The 19,348-nt window shown below is 48.8% G+C and overlaps 1 long non-coding RNA gene across 3 annotated transcripts in view; it reads right to left on the bottom strand.

Annotated features, from left to right (window-relative positions):
• LOC135175031 (uncharacterized) overlaps window positions 1-19,071 on the bottom strand; it is a 52,966-nt gene extending 33,895 nt beyond the window's left edge. Inside the window, exons 1-4 of one of the 3 annotated variants that reach the window (XR_010302182.1) lie at window positions 19,051-19,070; window positions 17,380-17,577; window positions 15,179-15,244; window positions 14,876-15,078 (exon numbers count right to left, since the gene is read on the bottom strand). This is a non-coding gene — a long non-coding RNA (uncharacterized LOC135175031). Of the gene's footprint in view, window positions 1-14,875; window positions 15,079-15,178; window positions 15,245-17,379; window positions 17,578-19,050 lie in introns of those variants that run through there. The other 2 variants (XR_010302181.1, XR_010302183.1) reach the window with 2 other exon arrangements.
• Between the last annotated feature and the right edge of the window lie 277 nt (window positions 19,072-19,348).

The raw sequence follows: 19,348 nt of genomic DNA, 5'->3' as shown, positions 1-19,348 counted from the left end.
CCCCCTTCCTTGAAGTTATTTCATCTCCATCCCAATGAAATGCCTGCTCCAATAGATCATTGGTTGCCATCTGTCAGAGGTTCATTATTGGGATTCCCTTTTGATATATACATTGAAAAACTCACTTTCCTCTGCCCTTCTGCAATCAGTTTGATACACAGTTTTGGCTGAGTAGATTATGAGTCTTGTTGGCCCTGGTGCATGAGAACTAAGGTGGCTACAACCATCCAGCTGTTGGTTAAACATATTACTTCCCTCATTTTTCCTTCCCTTTCTTCCTAAATTCAATCTCAGAGAAGGTACAACACATAGAAGTGCTTAGTAAGGGATTTTTTAGGTCTGCTATTGCCCTGGAAGGCAAATAGGCCTATCAGATGTGCTGGCTTACCACACCCTTCTGCTGATGGGGGAAGCAAGGGCAGGAGGAAAACAAAGGCTTGGGCCATTGTGTCCCCTCCCAGAGTGATAAACAGGTACCCACAGGTGTTTATGCACTTCTGAGTGTCTTGCCCAAATAAGGGTGAGCAAGCCCTGATGTGTGCTGATATGGTCAGTTTGGCAAATGCCATCTGGGTGGTGAATCTCTGTGGCCAAAGCAGCCTTTGCACTCGGGCAAGTCATAGAAATGGAGCTAAGCTGCAAGCAGTTGAGCTGCCTCTGTCTCACTGCTCTGCCTTAGCGTGTGCTGCCCTGCTCTATGCTCTGCTCACTGCTTCATGACGTGGTGAGAAGTGCCACCCATGTGCTGCCTGCACGTCTGCAAGAGGTCCTGCCTGCATCTCTGCAAACCTCTGTGCCAAGAGGAACCAGGGTCAAGTCAGAGCTTGTCTGCCTCTTTTCCAGCACCCTCCTAGAGCCTGGAAAGATCTAGAAGCCTCTCAGTGACTATCAAGATGCTTTCCAACACTGCTGCAAAGAAACCAGAGACTATCTTGAAATGTCTGCTCCATCACTGTGAGTAGCACAGACTCTCCCTAGGGCTCCAGGCTGCCTATTTGTAAGTGGGGTAAAGCCATTTTGTGGCTAAACCTTTCCAGTTCTCCAAAATGAATTGTCCATGAGCATCCTTGGGAAGATTTTCCCAAGTGAATTAGAACCCAAATGTAACTGCTTTGTATAAAGTTTGTGGGCAGGGCTTTTTGGAAATAAAATGACTACATATTGTATAATTCCTGCCTTGTTAATTGCCACAACTAAATCACCAAGACGCGGGGGTGGGAAGAAAGTGGGAGGTTGGTTGTGAGCCCTTTTGGGCAGTTCCTTTGTCTGGAAAGGGGGTTTGAATTTCTGCATTATTCCTAACTTGTATATAATTTAACTAATTGTAGCTGTTGTGCATATATGCTTGCAAATCTGTGCTCTGCTGAACATCTTACTTCCAAACTGCCTGAGGTAGCCTGGCGAATTCTCAGTGTGTGTGTGGGGAAAGCTCCCAATCAACCACCACATCGTGGCAGGGTAAGAGTAGACACTCTCATACACTCTGCATTGGCTGAGGCTAGCGCAAGCCCCACAGACTAGGGCAGAGTGACAGCACCCACCTGGAGCAATGCAGTGGCACAAATGCTGGTGCTGAGCTCTGCTTGCAGAGGTGTGTAAGAGGAGCTGTGTGAGAAGCGTTCATTGATGAGCTCGGTCAGGCCATCTGGTACTGAGGTCTCTTGCTGCCAACAGTGCTGCAGCCGCTCCCTAGTGAAGCACGAAGCCACAGATGCTGGTTCAAATAAGAGCACCAAACCAGGAGAACTCTTGCCCTATCTACCTTAATTATACAGAACTCAATCATTTCTTTGAAGAAAGGACATGCTATTCCTTGCCCACCGAGCCACTTTCTCCAGTCCAACCCCATGCTGTAAGTCACTTGCAGCTATTCCTCAGTGTTCATTACAGGAATGACACCCTCACGTTAACTTCTGACAAACAAAACAAAAGAAGCCCTCTCTGTGCACACTTAGTTGTGTTCTGATTGAGGAATGGCATTTGGCACTAAACTGTTGGTTGTGGTTTTCTCTACATGCGTGCAGCTTTCTCAAAGCTTAACCTTAGCAGCTGATAGAGTAACACCAACACAGCTGGCTGCTCTCCAGGCTGCAGCAAAAAAAGGGTTTATGAAATAAACTGGCATGTTGTTCCTTCCTGCAGGAGGTCTGCTAGGCAGCAGAGGTTCACTGGCAGAGAGATGTTTGGACACTTGCCACGACTGAGAATAAAACTGTTGATTAAAGATGCTTGGCTCCTGAAATAAGTGCTACTCATTTCTACTTGCAGACACCCAACAGTAACTTCCACTTGGTGGGCAACCTAGCTTTAGTCATAAGATGCAAACAGTTTAAGGTGAGGGGATGTCTTTGAACCACTTCACAATTAGACTGTGACTAAGCAAAGGAGGAATCAAATTAGAGCAAATGTAACATTGGTATAATGCAGCTCATAACTAGGCTCAATCTGGCTTTGTATGCTCAGAAGAAAACAAATATAAAAGGAAACCACCCAATAGGTCAGGTTGAGAGGGGAAAAGATGACATTACCTTACAAAGTAAAGTTGTTGGAACCTTTTTGCCCCTTTTCCAGTTTCTACTGGAGATTACAACTGTACACCCTCTGTGCCCTGAAACCTAGAGGATGCAAAGATACAACCAGGTTTAAAAGATGGAGCTGCTGAATGCAGCTCAAAGGGGGAAAAGTACTGAAAGAGAAGCTGCAGATATCTCATCCCTGGAAGTGTTTAAGACCAGGTTGGATAAGGCTTTAAGCACCTGGTCTAGTGAGAAGTGCCTCCTCTTCCCTAGACTGAACACCCCCAGCTCCATCAGCCTCTCCTCATAGGGTTTGTGTTCCAGGCCCCTCACCAGCTTTGTTGCCCTTCTCTCAACACCTTCCAGCACCTCAGCATCTCTCTTGAATTGAGGAGCCCAGGAACTGGACACAGCACTCAAGGTGTAGCCTGACCAGTGCTGAGCACAGGGGAAGAAGAACCTCCCTTGTCCTGCTGGGCACACTGTTCCTGAGCCAGGCCAGGATGCCACTGGCGCTCTTGGCCACCTGGGCACACTGCTGGCTCATCTTTAGCCTACTATCTACCAGTACCCCCAGTACCCCTTCACATCCTGGAAGGCCACAAGAAGGTCACCTGGGAGCCTCCTCTGCTGCAGCCTGCACAGCCCCAACTCTTTCAGTCTGTGCTCACAGCAGAGCTGCTGCAGCCTCTGAGCGTTCTCCTGGCCCTGCTCTGGACACTCTCCAGCATCTCCACAGCCCTCTTGTCCCAGGGGCTCCAGAGCTGGATGCAGGACTGCAGGTGGGGTCTTACCAGAGCAGAGTAGAGGCAGAGAATCACCTCCTTGGCCCTGCTGGCCACACTTCTGCTGCCGCAGCCCAGGGTCTGCCTGGCTTTCTGGACTGCAAAAAGAAGCCTGCTCCTGGTGCGAGTCATTGAGAAATTAGTCTGATACAGACTGGGGAAAGAAAGTCAGGCGGAGAAGGCCAAGAGGCGATTCGTGACACAGAGCGAGTATAAGAAAGGAAGAAGTGTGTGGCACTGTCTTCTCTGAAGAGAGCTCCCACTCCATGAAAAGCAGTAGGAAAAGTGGAAGGGAAAGTTTCATCCCTGGTCATGATCAAACTGCTGAGCAAAGGGATTTTTTTGTTTTATCTTAACTAAAAACCTTCAGGCAACTTCATAAATGCATTAAAAGGACATTATCAAGGATGAAAAAATCTCCCAGTAAGAAGTCAGAAAAATGCCCTGGACTACACGACAGCGATGTGGGTTTACACCACCCTCGTTCTGCCTTTTATTATGTCTTTATTTGACTTGATAATGCCAGCAGTGGCTCCTTCCTAAGGCAGTCTGTGTTTGTGTGTGCACATGCAAACATCCAGAGATATTTGCCAGTGCAGATTTTACGTGGGTGGACTGAGAAATATCCTCCCCTTGCCAGCAAAGATAGCAACCAGGCTGCACGTGAAATTCCACCACTGGGCTCTGGTAGGTCAGAAACAGGAACAAAATAAAAGAAAGCATAGCAGGGAAAAGCATCTCCCACGAAACTGGCCCCTTCAGAGCCCCATCCAAAATCCAATTAAGCCTTTGCAAAAGCTTCCTTCTGTAGCCCTTTCATTAGGAGTCATTTAAATTCATTTTGGATCAGGTCATCAGTAATTTCTTTCTCCCTCCAGCCAGGAGGCATTTCTTTTACCAATGCAGATTTCACATAGAGAGTCTCAGAAAGCTGCTGAATAGCCACTGAGCAGATCACACAGAGGAAAAGGGCCATGCTGCAAATCAAAACTTACTCACAGGCTTCTTCCCTTTGCACCTCTCACATTCCTGCTGAAGCTTTCATCTCACCAGCGAGGGAGCAGTGCTCCCCATATTTCTCTTGCAAGTCAGGGAAAAGTTTCCCAGTGTGGTCCTGACAGATTTCATTCTCAGGGGAGCTAACAAGTGATGGCTCCAATTGAAGGCCATACACAGATACAGGAGTGTGTTGCTGCTACTAGTTCTGGAAAGCTGCCTCTTAGGGGTCACACAAACACGAGTTCAACAGAAATACATTTAACTGTCACGTCCCTAGGGTCACAGAATGGTTTGGGCTGGATGAGACCTTGGAGATAAGATCATTCCAAACCCTTTGCCATGGGTGAGGACACCTTCCACCAGACCAGGTCACTCAAGGCTTTCTCCAACCTGGCCTTGAACACCTCCAGCCACAGCCTCCCTGGCCAGCCTGTTCCAGTGAGCCACCCTCCCTGGGCATAAGGCCAGTTTCTAGAAGCATGGTAGAGCCAGTACAGTATGTGGAGGAACAAGCATGACCCACTTCCTCGCCTTGATAAAAAGGTGTGAGCTACAAAATCCTCCACTGACGTCACTGGACAAAGAACAGCAACGAAGTGCTGCTGTCATGTTCATGACAGAAAAATAAAGGGGGTCATAGAAAAAGGCAGGGTGTTCCCAGCAACATGTAGGGTGTCCCCAGCAACACAGAGGGCGAGAACATGAGCATGTGTCTGCCAGTGCCCGCAAGTTCATCGCCTGCATCTCAGGCAGCAGCTTCAGCAGGGCTGTTTGCTGAGCCCCCTGTCCAGTCTCTTCCCAGATGAGGAACTTGGGCCACTGCAGCTCAATTGAAATCCCTGGATTTCACAGGTGCCTGTCCCAAATCCACCAGTAGTGGATGAATTTTGGTGGAGGACTGGCTCTAATCTGGATAATGGAGAAGGAACAGGCACATGCTCATCTCCTGACTCCTCCTCCAGCTGGATTTTGTGGGAAAAGCGAGATACACATCTCATCTCAGCGCATCAGAGGCAAAACCTGAAGGAAAACGATGCCTGGAGGATGCCTCCACCCTCTTCGAGCAGCAGGAGGGAGCTGCCCCAAGCAGCAAGGTACCAGCGCATCAGTGGGCTGCACTGCCATCTAGCCCGTGCGCACTGCGGCTGAGCCTGCTGCTGATCTAGCTAGGAGGGTCCTGACGACCCAGACCTGCAATCTTTAACCTACAGTGGAAACATCCCCACACAGCGTGAGAGGAGCTCCCAAGGGCTCGTGGCAGTGCAGCAAGTCTGTTGTCCATGCAGTTACATGCACCAGATAACAGGCCGCACAGCCACCACAAAGCCTCCAGGGGACTGCAACTGGAAACTGTCGAGGGCTCACTGGTTTAGACCTGTCAAGGAGCAGCTCAGCTTCTGCAATGTTACAAATGTCACCAACACGTTGTGGAAGTGGACAGTGATGCAAGCAAAAGCATGTGTCAGGACAGATGAAGTCAGGTGAGCCACCTCTAGAGCCTGTGCTGAGCCAGGAAAAAAGACCTCTTTTTGGTGGCGCCTGCCAGCGTCACAGCGGACTGGGGCTGCTCCCTCTGCACGCAGAGCTGCTGTGCCCCCTTGCTTCCTTGGCCTTGCCAACTAAAGCCACAGGAGTGATTTGATCCCTGAGGAAACCAGAGTTCAGCAGCTACAACGTTCTGCCCCCCCAGTGCCAGCACACTCTGAGGACACAGGTGCCTAGCTCCAGGGCTGCTGTAAGAGTTACTCTTCAGGATGCAGAACAAATCCAAGCTGCTAACCCCAAACCCAGCACGGTAAAAGCAACCAGCACCTGAAGGGGGCCTACAGGAAGGCTGGAGAGTGACTCTGACACAGGCCTGCAGTGACAGGACAAAGGGGCAATGGTTTAAGATAAGAGCAGATTTAAGTTGGATGTTAGGAACAAGTTCTTTACCGTGAGGGTGGTGGAACACTGGAACAGGTTGCCCAGGGAAGTAGTGAGGCCCTGTCCTTGGAGATATTCAAGGTGAGGCCCAACAAGGCCCCGAGCAATCTGACCTAGTGGAGGATTGTCAGGCATGATTTGCCCTTGCTGAAGCTATGTTGCCTAAGGCAAATCCCCTCCTCCTTCATTTTCCACACGCCTTAGCAAGGCCTTCAGGAGGATCTGCTCCATGGCCTTGCCGTGCCTAGGGGCGAGACTGAGCTGGCCTAGAGTTTGTGGGTGCTTCCTTTTGTTCCTCTCAGAAATGGGGGCAGTTTCCCTTTTCCAGTCAGCAGGGACTTCACCAGCTTGCCACAACTTTTTGGATATGATGGACAGTGATTTGGCAACTTCATCTGCCTCAGGATCCACGGGTGGATCTTGTTGGACTCTACAAACTTGTGCACCTTCAGGTTCTTTAGATGGTCTCAAACCTGACCCTCAGCTAATGCAGGCAGATCTTCCTTCTCCCACTCCCCACCTGTGTTTTCTGGAGCTTGGGTGGTGCAGCCAGAGCCTTGCTGGTGAACACTGAGACAAAACTCAGTCTTCTCTGCATCCATCATGCCCAGGTCTCCATTTTCCTTTGGGAGAGGCCCCACATCTTTCCTAGCTATCTTTTTGTCACTGATGTCCTGAAGAAATTCTTCTTGTTCCCTTTTACCATGTTTAATTCTGTCTGGGCTTTCCTGTTCCTAACCTGATACCTGGCTGCTTGGACAACACTTTATAGTCCATTTCTCACTTCTATTGCTCATAGACTGCCCCCCTACCCCCGCAGTAAGTCCAGGAGCACCTTGTTCATCCACACCACCCTCCTGGCACTCCTGCCTGCCTTCTTCCTTCTTGGAATGCATCTGTCCTGGGCTTGGAGATGGTCTCTGAATATTGAGCAACTTTCTTGGGCCCCTCTTCCCTCCAGAGCTTTGAAGCACTGTGGACTGAGCAATTTGCCCTGAACAAAAGTTGACCTCTAGATGAGCATCCCAACTAAACATCAGATATTCCTAGTATCCAATCATTAGTGCCATGTGTGTCTATTCTTAGTATGCAGCCATTAGCAAAGCATGCACATTTATTAGTGAAAGATGTAGCTTAGACAAAATACAATCATTAGTGAGAATGTAATTAACTTTCCTTGTTCAGTAGAGTAGCAAAGCCATGGAAGCAGATGTCCAGCCTCATTTGGTACATCATCAAGGCCCTGCAGGCAGATGGCTTTGCTTGGTAGACTATCAAGACCCTATTTGGAAGCTTGTCAAGGCCGTGCAGCCAGGTGTTTGGCCCTGTTGGGAAGGCTGTGCTCACACCCAAATAGATATGCACACTCCCTTAGTTCCACCCTGAGCCCTGGCCAGGCTATGGGAGGAATCCATCAGGAAAGCAAAGCCAGGTATTCCCACCTCTGAAGCTACCTCAACTCCTTTGTTCAACGATTCAGCTGCTGGACCCTCTTACAGCAGCTCTGGAAGCCTCACCTCTGAGTGGACAGAGTGCATAGGACTCAGCAACTGCAGGGAAAGGGTCTCCAAATCCTCACTGTAACGAGGGCTCCCCAGCAGCTGCACATCTGGTTGATGGTACAGTACTGGGGCAACGGGTGATGTGTCTTTCTTATTACTACAAGGTGAGCTGTAGGCATTGATCAGGTGCACTACCTTCCTGTATTTTATCTCTGCTGTATTGTTTTGCTTGTTCTTTTACTGGTCTATACACAAGCAGGAGATAAGTTTACTTCCTTAACTTGGTGTCTGTGTGCCTCGTGCTAGCTCCAACAATCAGTGGTACAGGCTTTATCCCACACCACACTGCCAAGCAGAGCCCTGGGAAGGATGAAGCCAGCTCTCTAGAAGTCCAGGGGGCTGAGCTTGCTTCACACTCTGACACCTTGAGAATCTTCAATGCTGCAGCCAAGTAGATGAGTAGGGATGTCAGAGAAGGGGCTGCACACCCAGCTGAGATGCTGTGCTGCCCAATGAGAAGCTAATGGGGAGAAGTCAAACCTAACAGAGATGGTTTTCACTGCCCTGCTGGCATCACGTCCATGCTACCATGACAGGCACAAGAGCATGTGCAGTCCTGCCACTCAGGCAGAGCCTCAGAACAAAGGACTTGCAGAGTCTCCTTCAGCAAAGCCATCGCTCGGCAGCAGACACTTAGGTCCCACTTCTGTTGCAGAACAGCTGCAAGCTTGGGACAGCCACAGCCAGCCCGGCCCAGCCTTTCCACTTAGGAAAAAATTAAAGACCTAAGCAGAGTGTTACAAAAGTGGTGCTTTTATAACTATCCAAGACAGATGCTTGGCCTCCTCCTTAGCAGTGCCATCCAGTTCATGTAAGCAGGAGGAAATGGCAGCACAAGAGATTTCCAAACAGAGGCACTCAGGGGCCAAAATCACTTGGACTTTCCCTGCTCCTTTGCTATCTATATGGATTCAGCTGAACTGAAAGTCTGGTGAGGAGAGGCTGAGGGAACTGGGGTTGTTCAGCCCAGAGAAGAGAAGACTTAGAGGGGACCTTATCACTCTCTACAACTATCTGAAGGGATGTCACAGTCAGGTGGAGCCAGGCTCTTCTCCCAGACAACTTGTGACAGGAGAGAAGGGCATGGGCTGAAGCTTGCACCAGGGGAGGTTTAGGTTGGATATTAGGAAACACTTCCTCGTGGAAAGGGTGGTTAGGCACCGGCATGGGCCACCCAGGGAGGTGGCAGAGTCACCATCCCTGGAGGTCTTTAGGAAAAGAGAGAATGTGGCACTTGGTGGCATGGTTCAGCTGATGTGGTGGTGTTAGGTTATAGGCTGGACTTGACGACCTCAGAGGTCTTTCCCAGCCTCAGTGGTTCGGTGTGATTCTGAACTGCAAGAAGAGGTGTGAATATTCCACAACAATACGGCCACATCACTACTTTGAAAGGGATGGAGTCACCACCTATGAAATGCCCAGGCACTGGCAGGAGCAGAGCGCCACAATTAACTGGCCCTTCCTGTGTGAGAAAGGAAAGCCATTTTTACCTCCAAAGGCAGCTAGTTACGACTTAACAGACACTCACCAGCCAGGATAAACTTGATCAGCCTGAACAGATAACCACAAAAGAGAAAGGCTTTGCTCCCATGGTGAGCTGAGTCTGGGTAGGATCACCACAGCGCCTGCAGCAGGGAGGCCTCTCTCCAAAGTACCCTGTGGGCCAGAGGCAAGTCTTGCAGCTCCGCAGATGTGCCCTAAAATGGGTTGCACTCAAACAGCTCAGAGCCCATCCCCGTGAGAACAGGAGCTTCTGGCCCAGACTGTAAGACTTTATGCTTCCAATGAAAAGAGATGCCCACGATAACGCCAGGGGCCCTACTGCTGCTCAGTCCTCAGGCGCAGGCTCCAGCAAAAGACAATTTGGGGATGTAAGGGAGGGGGATAAAGAGGAAATCTTTTCATTGTGTTGTTTAGTAAAGGTGTCACTGTGCAGTACCTAATTTTAAATCTGTTTGCTTCTCAAAGAGGCGAGATGCAAGGCTGAAAATAGATGAACAGAGTAACAGTCAATCAAAACACCCCAGCGTGATCAGACCTCCTTGACTCTCGCTTTCCTCTTTGACTTACTGCAGTCCTGGTTGCCTCCATCAGTTTGTCTCCTTAGTATTTCAGATGGAGACAAAGCTCTGGTGTGAACCTTTACAAATCTTGGGGGCAGGAGGGTGGATTTATCAAGGCAGTAAACAGTATCATAGAATGGGTTAGGTTGGAAGGGACCTCAAAGATCACCTGGGGTTTTAGAACCCCTTGCCATAGGCAGGGACAACTCTCACTAGAACATGTTGCTCAAGGCCTCATCCAACCTGGCCTTGAATGCATCCAGGGAGGTTGTGGAGCACAGAATCAGAGATCACATTGGGGGATTCTGTGCTCTACAACCTCCCTGGGCAATCTGTGCCAGTGTCTCACCACCCTCAATGCAAAGAACTTCTTCCCAAAATCTAGTTTCAATCTCTCCTCTGCCAGTTCAAACCCATTCCTCCTCATTCTGTCAATAGTTCCTCCCCAGCCTTCCTGTAGCCCTCCTCAGATACTGGAAGGCCACTCCAAGATCTCCTCAAAGCCTTCTCTACTCCAGGTTGCAGAGCCCCAACTCTTGCAGCCTGTCCTCACCCAGCATCAAACTATGTAATTTGTGACACTGTTTTTCTTGGGGTTGAATTTTCTGAGTGCTGCCTGCCCATGGGAATAGCTTCCCAAAGGTTACCAATGGCACGATGTCTCCTTGTCCACAAAACACAAATCCGGTGTGTTCTCTCGCTCAGTTCCCTTCACTTTGGGCTTCTTCCTGAGGCCAAAACCCAAACACATTGCACATCTTCCTTGGGGAGAAAAAACTTCTTCTCCCTTTCAAGTCACTCCAAAAATATCACTGACCCAGTTCCTACTGCGTGCTTTAGAGCTGCTCACTCAGAAATCAGCTGGGGAAAGCAAAATGCATAAATGACTTTCTGGATCAAATACATCATTAAAGGATTCTAAATGCAGCTGGCCATAATTGTTCAAAGTCAGAGGATGTTTTGTTAAAGCCTTCTGCAAAACAACATCTCTCCATGTTTTCACACTGTTAAAAATGATTTAGCATATATGAAACATGAAGAACACAAAAATCTCATCATTGCTACCAAAGCAGCTAGCTAGGAGCTGGCGAGGGCAGGGAAAAACAGTAACTGAAGCAAGTTTTCAACAAGAGATCTGTTTTCAAGCATGGCTTGCTTTCAAGGCTGCAAGCCCTCTCCCTGAAGTGACAACTTTCAGACAAAAGTATTTGCTTTCCACCGATGTTCTCCCCAAATGTCTGTGAAGTACTCTGTGATTAGATGAATTATCTGCTTAATTGACACAGTCTTTCAAAGAGGTTATTTGAAATTGGGGGTGATTACTGTTACTTGCCCAAAACTCTGAAGTAAGCTTTACTGTTCTCTTACTCAGAATCTACTTTCATGAACACATGGAAAGAAATCTCTCTCTCTATTCCCCAAATGCAAGGACACACTTTGAACACTGCAAAGTGAGTGTGTGCAGGCCATGCCTTGAGTGCTGAGTCCAGTTCTCAGCCCCTCAGTTCAAGAGAGATGTTGAGGAGCTGGAAGGTGCCCAAAGAAGGTGCTTGCTGAGAAAGAGGATTTCCCATGGCTCATTTCCCACAGTAGGCCAGAAAGCCACTGAGTGGGAAAGCTGGAACAGAGCCCTGTGAGGAGAGGCTGAGGCTGCTGGGGGTGTGCAGCCTGCAGAAGAGGAGGCTCAGGGCAGAGCTCATTGCTGTCTACAACTGCCTGAAGGGAGGCTGTAGCCAGGTGGGGTTGGGCTCTTCTGCCAGGCACTCAGTGACAGAGCAAGAGGACACAGTCTCAAGCTGTGCCAGGGGAGGGTCAGGCTGGATGTCAGGAGGAAGTTGTTGGCAGAGAGAGTGATTGGCATTGGAATGGGCTGCCCAGGGAGGTGGTGGAGTGGCCGTGCCTGGAGGTGTTGCAGCCAAGCCTGGCTGGGGCACTTAGTGCCATGGTCTGGGTGACTGCACAGGGCTGGGTGCTAGGTTGGAGGTCTCTTCCAACCTGCTTAATTCTATGAAACAACTCTAAAATTTAAAAGATATCATTTTCTTCTCATGAAGAAAATACACAGAACCTATTTGCAAGTGAGCCAATCATTTGTTACTTCTTTCTGCCAGCTTAACCAGTTTAAAGTAGCTCTAGATGCACTTACACCCTTGCCTATGAGAGCTTCTTTCTTTGATCACGTAGCAGCTCTTCTCTTTCAAAGGCTTCACTGCTTCCAATAACAATCAGGAAAAAGCAACCTCAGAACATTTTCACAGCACCTCTCTTCACATTTTTTTCTTCCTCCTCCAACCTTCTTCTAAGGCTCCTCCCCTGATGAAGAGGGCTGTGAAAGGCATTAATTAATCCACCTCACCATAGGCACTGGTGGAAAGCAGTTCCCTGAGCTGTCCCCTTGTCAGGAGCAAGTGCCTCCATCTGCAGCACATCAACCCACAGAGGCCATGACAGCCAAACAGAGTAACCACGGCTGTGACTGGAGGGCACACGTTTTGACTTCTCAGAAGCACAGAGAGCCATGGGCCCTTTGGCATGAGCTTACACAGCTCCTTGCCTACAGCAAGTAACATTATGGGACAGGAACCTTTCTCAAGTGAGTCAGTGATGGCTATGGTCAATTTCCATACCCACCACTTTGTTGGAAAGAAAGGAAACCTTCCAGGAAGCCTGTCTGGGCAGGAAGGAGAGAAGACGAGACAGGGTGCTGGTGAGCAGCTCCCACACAGGCTCACAGAACTAACCAGCTTGGAAAAGACCCTCAAGATCACCCAGTCCAACCTATCACCTAACACCTTCTAATTAATTAAACCATGGCACTAAGTGCCTCATCCACCCTCTTCTTAAACATCTCCAGGGATGGCGACTCCACCTCCCCAGGCAGCCCATTCCAATGCCAATCACTGTCTGTCAAGAACTCCTTCCTAACTTCCAGCTTAAACCTGCCCTGGTGCAGCCTAAGGCTGTGTCCTCTTGCTCTGTCACTGAGTGCCTGGCAGAAGAGCCCAACCCCACCTGGCTACAGCCTCCCTTCAGGCAGTTGTAGACAGCAATGAGCTCTGCCCTGAGCCTCCTCTGCTGCAGGCTGCACACCCCCAGCTCCCTCAGCCTCTCCTCACAGGGCTGTGCTCCAGCTTTCCCACTCAGTGGCTTTCTGGCCTACTGTGGGAAATGAGCCATGGGAGATCCTCTTTCTCAACAAGCACTCTACTCCAATAAAGGAGGCTTCTAAGATCCTCAGATGATTCTTGGAGATCCACAGCCTAATATTGCAGGCTCCTGCTCAACACAAAAACAGCTCAAACCTTGTACCCACTGCGACTGTTCACATGATGCAGTGTTTGGAGAGCAATGGTAAGACATGACAAGGAGAAAGGAGACCAATAAACACACTTAGTACATGATTCATTTTTAACATTCCAACTCAGAACTTTTCCTTGCCCTCCTCTACCTCTGGTTGCTGTCTGGTTTCCTAGTCTGTGTTTAAATCTCCCCATGTCACATCTTGCAGTGTGATTGCAAGAGGAACAGAGTAGATTGCTTTCTCCTTTACTTAAGAAACAAAAGTTCACCCTGGCTGAAGGTCTGATCACAAGGAAGCTGTTGCAGCTGGAATGACAATAACTCCACATTTGCAGATGGCCACATCACTGAACCATAGGATCAGTCAGCCTTGGAAGGGACCACAAGGGGCAGCCAGTTCCAACCCCTCTGCCATGGCCAGGGACACCCTACTCTAGAGCAGGCTGCACACAGCCTCAGCCAGCCTGGCCTCAAACACCTCCCTGGGCAACCCATTCCAGCCTCTCACCACTCTCCTGCTCAACAACTTCCTCCTCACGTCCAGTCTGAACCTACCCACTTCCAGCTTTGCTCCATCCCCCCTAGTCTTGTCACTATCTGATAGCCCCAAAAGCCCCTCCCCAGCTTTTTTGTAGCCTCCTTCAGATCCTGGAAGGACACAAGAAGGTCACCTGGGAACCTAGACTGCAGAAAATTCAGATGCTAAAGGTGGACAGACAAAGCCCATTCAGATATCTGCATACAAGAGCAGAGAGGTTCCAGTGCGAAGAACCAGACTGAAACAGGAATCAAGTCTTCAAACTTCACAGCTTCCCTTTGTACATCTGAAGATGATTAGCTACAGATTTCCTCCAGGGTGCTCTGCTTTCTAGTCAAACTGTACACTGTCAGCCTTATTGCAGCCTGTGCTGAGAATTAGCAAGAAGTAACATCAGAAGTAAGCCAAAGTGGAGCCCACAGTCTCAGACAAATTAGGGCAAAATGGCAGAAGAGTGATATTCAAACTAATTCTTTTCAGAAAACTTCAAAAATTCCACCCATGTCTGTTCCTCCTTCTCCTGGGTGCAGAATAAGCATCCTAAGCTTCAGCAACTGACAGAAGAGAATCTGCTCAGAGGCGCCTTCAGTGCATGCAACAATACTAAACACAGAGCAGCTGAGTCCTGTGGAAGTGAAAGCATTTCTCTAGTGCTGCAAAAGGGATTGAAAAGGAATTTGGAAAAGGGAGCACTGGAAGCAGAACAAGGGGACTAAGCAGGCCAAAAGAAGTTATCAAAACACAGCAGTAAATAACACGTGGGATATACACTAAGCTGATGAGAAGCAATGCAGAAACAGGGATGAATGCTTCTTGTCAGACTTAACTAATCAGGAGGCAAGCATTTGGGTGCAAGCTCTTTAAGCAGCAAGTATCTGAACTTCCAGCAGGGCATTAACAGAGATAGTTTGGCTTTTTGAGTGGCACAGGGAACACAGCAGTGCTCAGTGCTGGCTCCGAGAGGTTTGTTGGGTTGGATTCCTATTTTGTTGTTGTTTTGGGGTTTTTTAACTCGTGTGTGCATGTAGATAATGATTCTGCTCACATAGCTACGACAGGAGAAGAGAAAACTGGCTGCCCTGGCAGTGTTCTCTGATGCACTTCGCAGAGCTACTGATGGCATTCATGTTTCCTCCCACAGCAGCCCCCAGCAGGCAATGAGCAAAACACACAGACAGTAGGAAAGTCACCGTCAGAGAAACAAGCTTTGGCTGTTCTATTGCCTGTGGACATACGTGAAGAGGAGAGGCTGAGTGGAATCTACCCCTGACTGCTGTTTGTGAGTCAGTACAAATGTCATGTCTAGGTGACCATCTCCTCATTGCTGCTGAAGGGCTTTCTTGCACTGGAGCTGACTTTTGAAGCTGGTTCTTCCCAAGATGGTGCCTGCTAGGTGGCAATTAGCAGGAATTAGTGCAGGTGCTTCTCCTGGCTTCCATCCACAGGAGTCAGCAGTACAGCCTGAAGCTCACTGCCCCCCCCCACTAACCTGGGAAGGCTGCTCTGGCAGGGATGAGCAGTGCTTTCTGGCTTCTTTGCACAACACAGTCGAGATCTGCTCACAGAAAGCAAAATTTCAGTTGGGCACTGGTTTACTTAAAGCTGAGTTTTCATTCCAGTTGCTGTCTCCACATAACGGACAAGAGTGCTTTAGCTCCTAGCCTTGCTGCTGCTGGTCATTGTTGGCTTGCAACATAGGTGTAGCCACTGTGTTTAAACAGTGCCTTCAGGGGCCAGAGCTGACAAACTAAGCTCATGTGGTTCAGCACCAGTTATTCACAGATACACAAACTGCATCAGGTTGGAAGGGACCCTCAAGAGCCATCTTGTCCAACCCCATTGCAATGAGCCTCCAACTCAGTCAGACACCTCCAACTAGATCAGGCTGCCCAGGGCCACATCAAATCTGATCTTGAATGTCTCCAGGGATGGGGTCTCAACCACATCCCTGGGTAACCTGTTCCAGTATTTCACCACTCTTCAATGTGCAGAACTTCCTTATGTTCAATCTACATCTACCCTGCCCCAGTTTAAACCCATTGTCCCTCACCCTATTGCTACAGCCCTTCTAAACAGTCCCTGCCCCTTCATTCCAACCTCCTGTTTGCAGCCTTATGTACTCAGTGCCAGCACACACAGAAATAGTTCACTTAAAACCCCTGAACTCTCTTCTAAGCATGAGGACTTGAGAACCCACAGCTGCTAAAGAGTTGAAGACATGAGATGTGTAAAGGCTCGAGGAGAGGCACCAAGTTAGTCCTGTGTATTTATGTGCTGCCTTGTGACTATGGCTGAGGTCCCTAAGGTGAACACAAATGCTAGAGATGACACAATGCATATGCTGATTTCAGGCTCTGAGTCTTCAGAAGGTTACTGCATGGAAATCGAGGATCTCATCCATAAGCATCACCATCCCTTGAAACGATGGCATTAGCTTATACACAAACTACAACTTCTCTTTTGTTTTACAGACAACTCCTAAAGAGAGAGACCCATTCCAAGTATCCAGCCTAGCAGAGAAGCAGGGCTGCCTGTCCTGGTAGGGCATAAATCCTGCCAGGCTGGTTTAACCCTTGCTCTCCTCCTCCTGTTGCAGATCCAGGAATTGAATGGAGGAGCAAACAATGGAGGGTTTGGCCCCAGCAGAGCCCTGAGGGCTAGGAGCTCAGCACCACCCAGTCAGGTGTCCTGTGCTGCCCCTCAACCTGCCTGTGTGGTCACACGAGGCAGGAAGCTTAGAATTCAAAACAACGATGCTAGAGCCTGTTGGTCACTTCCACCTCCAAAGCGATGTATTTAATGAGGTATGATTTAGAAGCCAGGCCTCTTTTCAGGGCAGACTCTCCACCCCATTCACAGCTCATTTAACTGGGAACCACGGCAGCCCCCTCTTTGCACCTTGCACCAGCAGCTTAGCAGCAGCCCGGCCCTTCTCTCCTTCCCTCTGCCTGGAAGAGACTGTATTTTTGCCCTGGGGATCAATGTGTCAGGAGCACACATGCCAGAGTTAATGCTAAGACTCTATAAGCACAGTTAAAACTTTTCTGGCCTCGCATCCCTGTTCTCCCAGTTCTGATTGTTTAAACTGATGATAAATACCATTTCACAGGGTGTTAGGGTGTGGAAGGGACCCAAGGAGATCATCGAGTCCACCCCCCTGCCAGAGCAGGGCCATACTGTCTAACACAACTTTGTGCAACTACTGCCTGTCAACCAAAAATCCACAGACTCTTAGGCAATTGTCCTGAATTTAACAATATTAATATCAGAAGTTAATATTCATACCAAAACAAATACTAATAATCCATAGCCTGTTATTAACTTCTATACCCTGCCCTAGGCAGTACATGAAAGATGTTCTCAGATGGCAGGTGGCACAAAGTGATGCAGGTGTTGACCATACAGAGTCCCTGGTTGCTGGCAAGTCCTAACAGACGAATCAGGGTAATCACAGGCAGCTGAAACACTGCCAGCACACTGGGGGCTGCAAGGCTGTGTTAGGTGAAGTCATAGCAAGCAGAGCAGCGAGTCCCTATGAGCAAAGTGTGGGTGCTTTGTCACTTGTGTGTGCATCAGTCCAGATTCACTCCCCTCCTTCGGCAGTGTTCTCTACCACCAGACACACCTTGGCTGTGCTAGAACGTGGCCACTGATAGCACAGGACAACACATCAAACCCTGAGAGAACTACCTGAACTGTGGCTGCAGGTTGCCCATACACAGGCTGTCATGCAGTGCCCAGAATGAGATGATGCAGTAGCCACTTCTCTCTTCTCACCCTCACTCCCTGGCAATAGAGAAGCTACAGGAGCAGAGTTCCATTAAAGCAGTGGAAGCATCAGAAACCACTGGCACAGCACAACTGTGTTCCCTCGCAGCAGAGCTGAGGCTGCAAGCAAAACAGCAAGTTGTCCTTTGTCAACATTTTTCAATTACACTGTGGAAGAGTCTGACTTACACTCCTTTTGTGAGCTTTAAAGGGGACTATTTCTATCTCTACACCTACACACCTGCCCACACAAAACACCGTGCACATTTACAGTAGAAGAACACAGAGGATTTAATCCTGACTGAGACTCATCTCTTACAACACAACAGTAATATTATGAGGTGCAGCAAGTAGAGAATAGAAGAATATACCAGGGGGAGGAGGAATAAATTTACAAAGCCCATTAAAGATTGGTGTGAGGAGAGTTTCAGCTGTGGTGTTGCAGCTAGATAAGGCAATAAGGTCATGCCCCATGATATTAGAATAAACTTCTAATGTTGTCAAGCACTGAAATAGGCTTCCCATCAGGGAGGCAGTTGAAGGAGCAAGGCAGACCTCATTGCTCATTACAGCTACCTGAAGGGAGGCTGTAGCCAGGTGGGGTTGGGCTCTGCTGCCAGGCACCCAGCAACAGGACAAGGGGACACCGTCTCCAGTTGTGCCAGGGGAGGTCTAGGCTGGATTTCAGGAGGAAGTTCTTGCCAGAGAGAGTGACAAGTAAAGCCATGTGATGGTTTGGGTGTTAGCCCCACACCACACACTTGGAAAATCACCCAGACTAGGTTCAGTCGATCTGGAAAGTGAATGAAGCTTTATATTTACAGCTTAGCACAACAGACAAGCAGATAGTTACAATACACACAGAAATAGACAAGTTAAAGGCAATAGAGAAACACAGCAGCCCTCCCAGAAACCCGAGTCCCCAGGAGAGACTCTCAACCACCCTTCCACCTTCTCCCCACCCCTCTACCTTACTCCAGAGACTTTGCCTTATGCTCAAGGTAATTTGGAAGGTTGGCCAGGGGGGCTAGGAAGCAGATGGATTAGTCACACAGACAGCAGGTTAGGTTAGAGAGAGAAGTTCAGTCAAAGCCCAGAGAGAGACTCCCTTATCTATATTTGTGTTCTCGTTCTTATCCATCTCAGCAAGCCTGTGAGTGCAGCAGACATCACCACTGGTTCCTTTTCACAGCCTAGCATCTAATTCCTCTCACTAAAATACCCCAGCTAGGCTCAAACTAGCACAAGCCAGTAAAGAAGCAAGTTTTCCTACTAACTTAAACTACAGTACCCTGTCCAGCCAATCTCCACCAAAACCCTCAGGACACTGCAGCTTGGTCTCTTCACTCCTCAACATCTTCATGGGTCTTTTACCTCTGCCCTACTCCAGTCTGCCACAGACAGGCACAGTCCCACACTGGGAAATGCTTCCCTTTCCAAATGTACAGAACACAAGCAGTGGCAGCTCTGACATGCACTGCGGTACCATTTCCAACAAGGAGAAAGACAGCCATGAAAGTGTAACACATTGTTATAATTAGGAGCACATTTCCATGCACAGCTGTGGGCCAAAAGGAACAACAGAAATCTTACCTGCACACATCACTGGTCCCAGTTAAGACTATCCAATATTCATATCCCTAGAGTCGAGATGGCTGCAGGAAAATAAAAGCCAAGCACAAAGCAGCAGTTTTGGACCTCTGCTCCAGGATGAAAACTGCCACACACCTCACCAGGCTGCTCCAATATATGCTCTCTCTCCCAGTCGCTGTATGTTCAGAACAAACTAACAAGAGGGTGGCTCTAACAGGTGTTTCTATTCAATTAGGTCCTCCCCTCCTACAGCTGGTGGGAAAATGGAATAAACAAGGTGGTCTGGCTAGTTTGGGGA

This window comes from Pogoniulus pusillus, chromosome 4, assembly GCF_015220805.1.
Source record: "Pogoniulus pusillus isolate bPogPus1 chromosome 4, bPogPus1.pri, whole genome shotgun sequence".
NCBI lineage: Eukaryota > Metazoa > Chordata > Aves > Piciformes > Lybiidae > Pogoniulus > Pogoniulus pusillus.
Note: the sequence above shows the minus strand (reverse complement) of the source record. Positions and strands in the feature narration are given on the sequence as shown.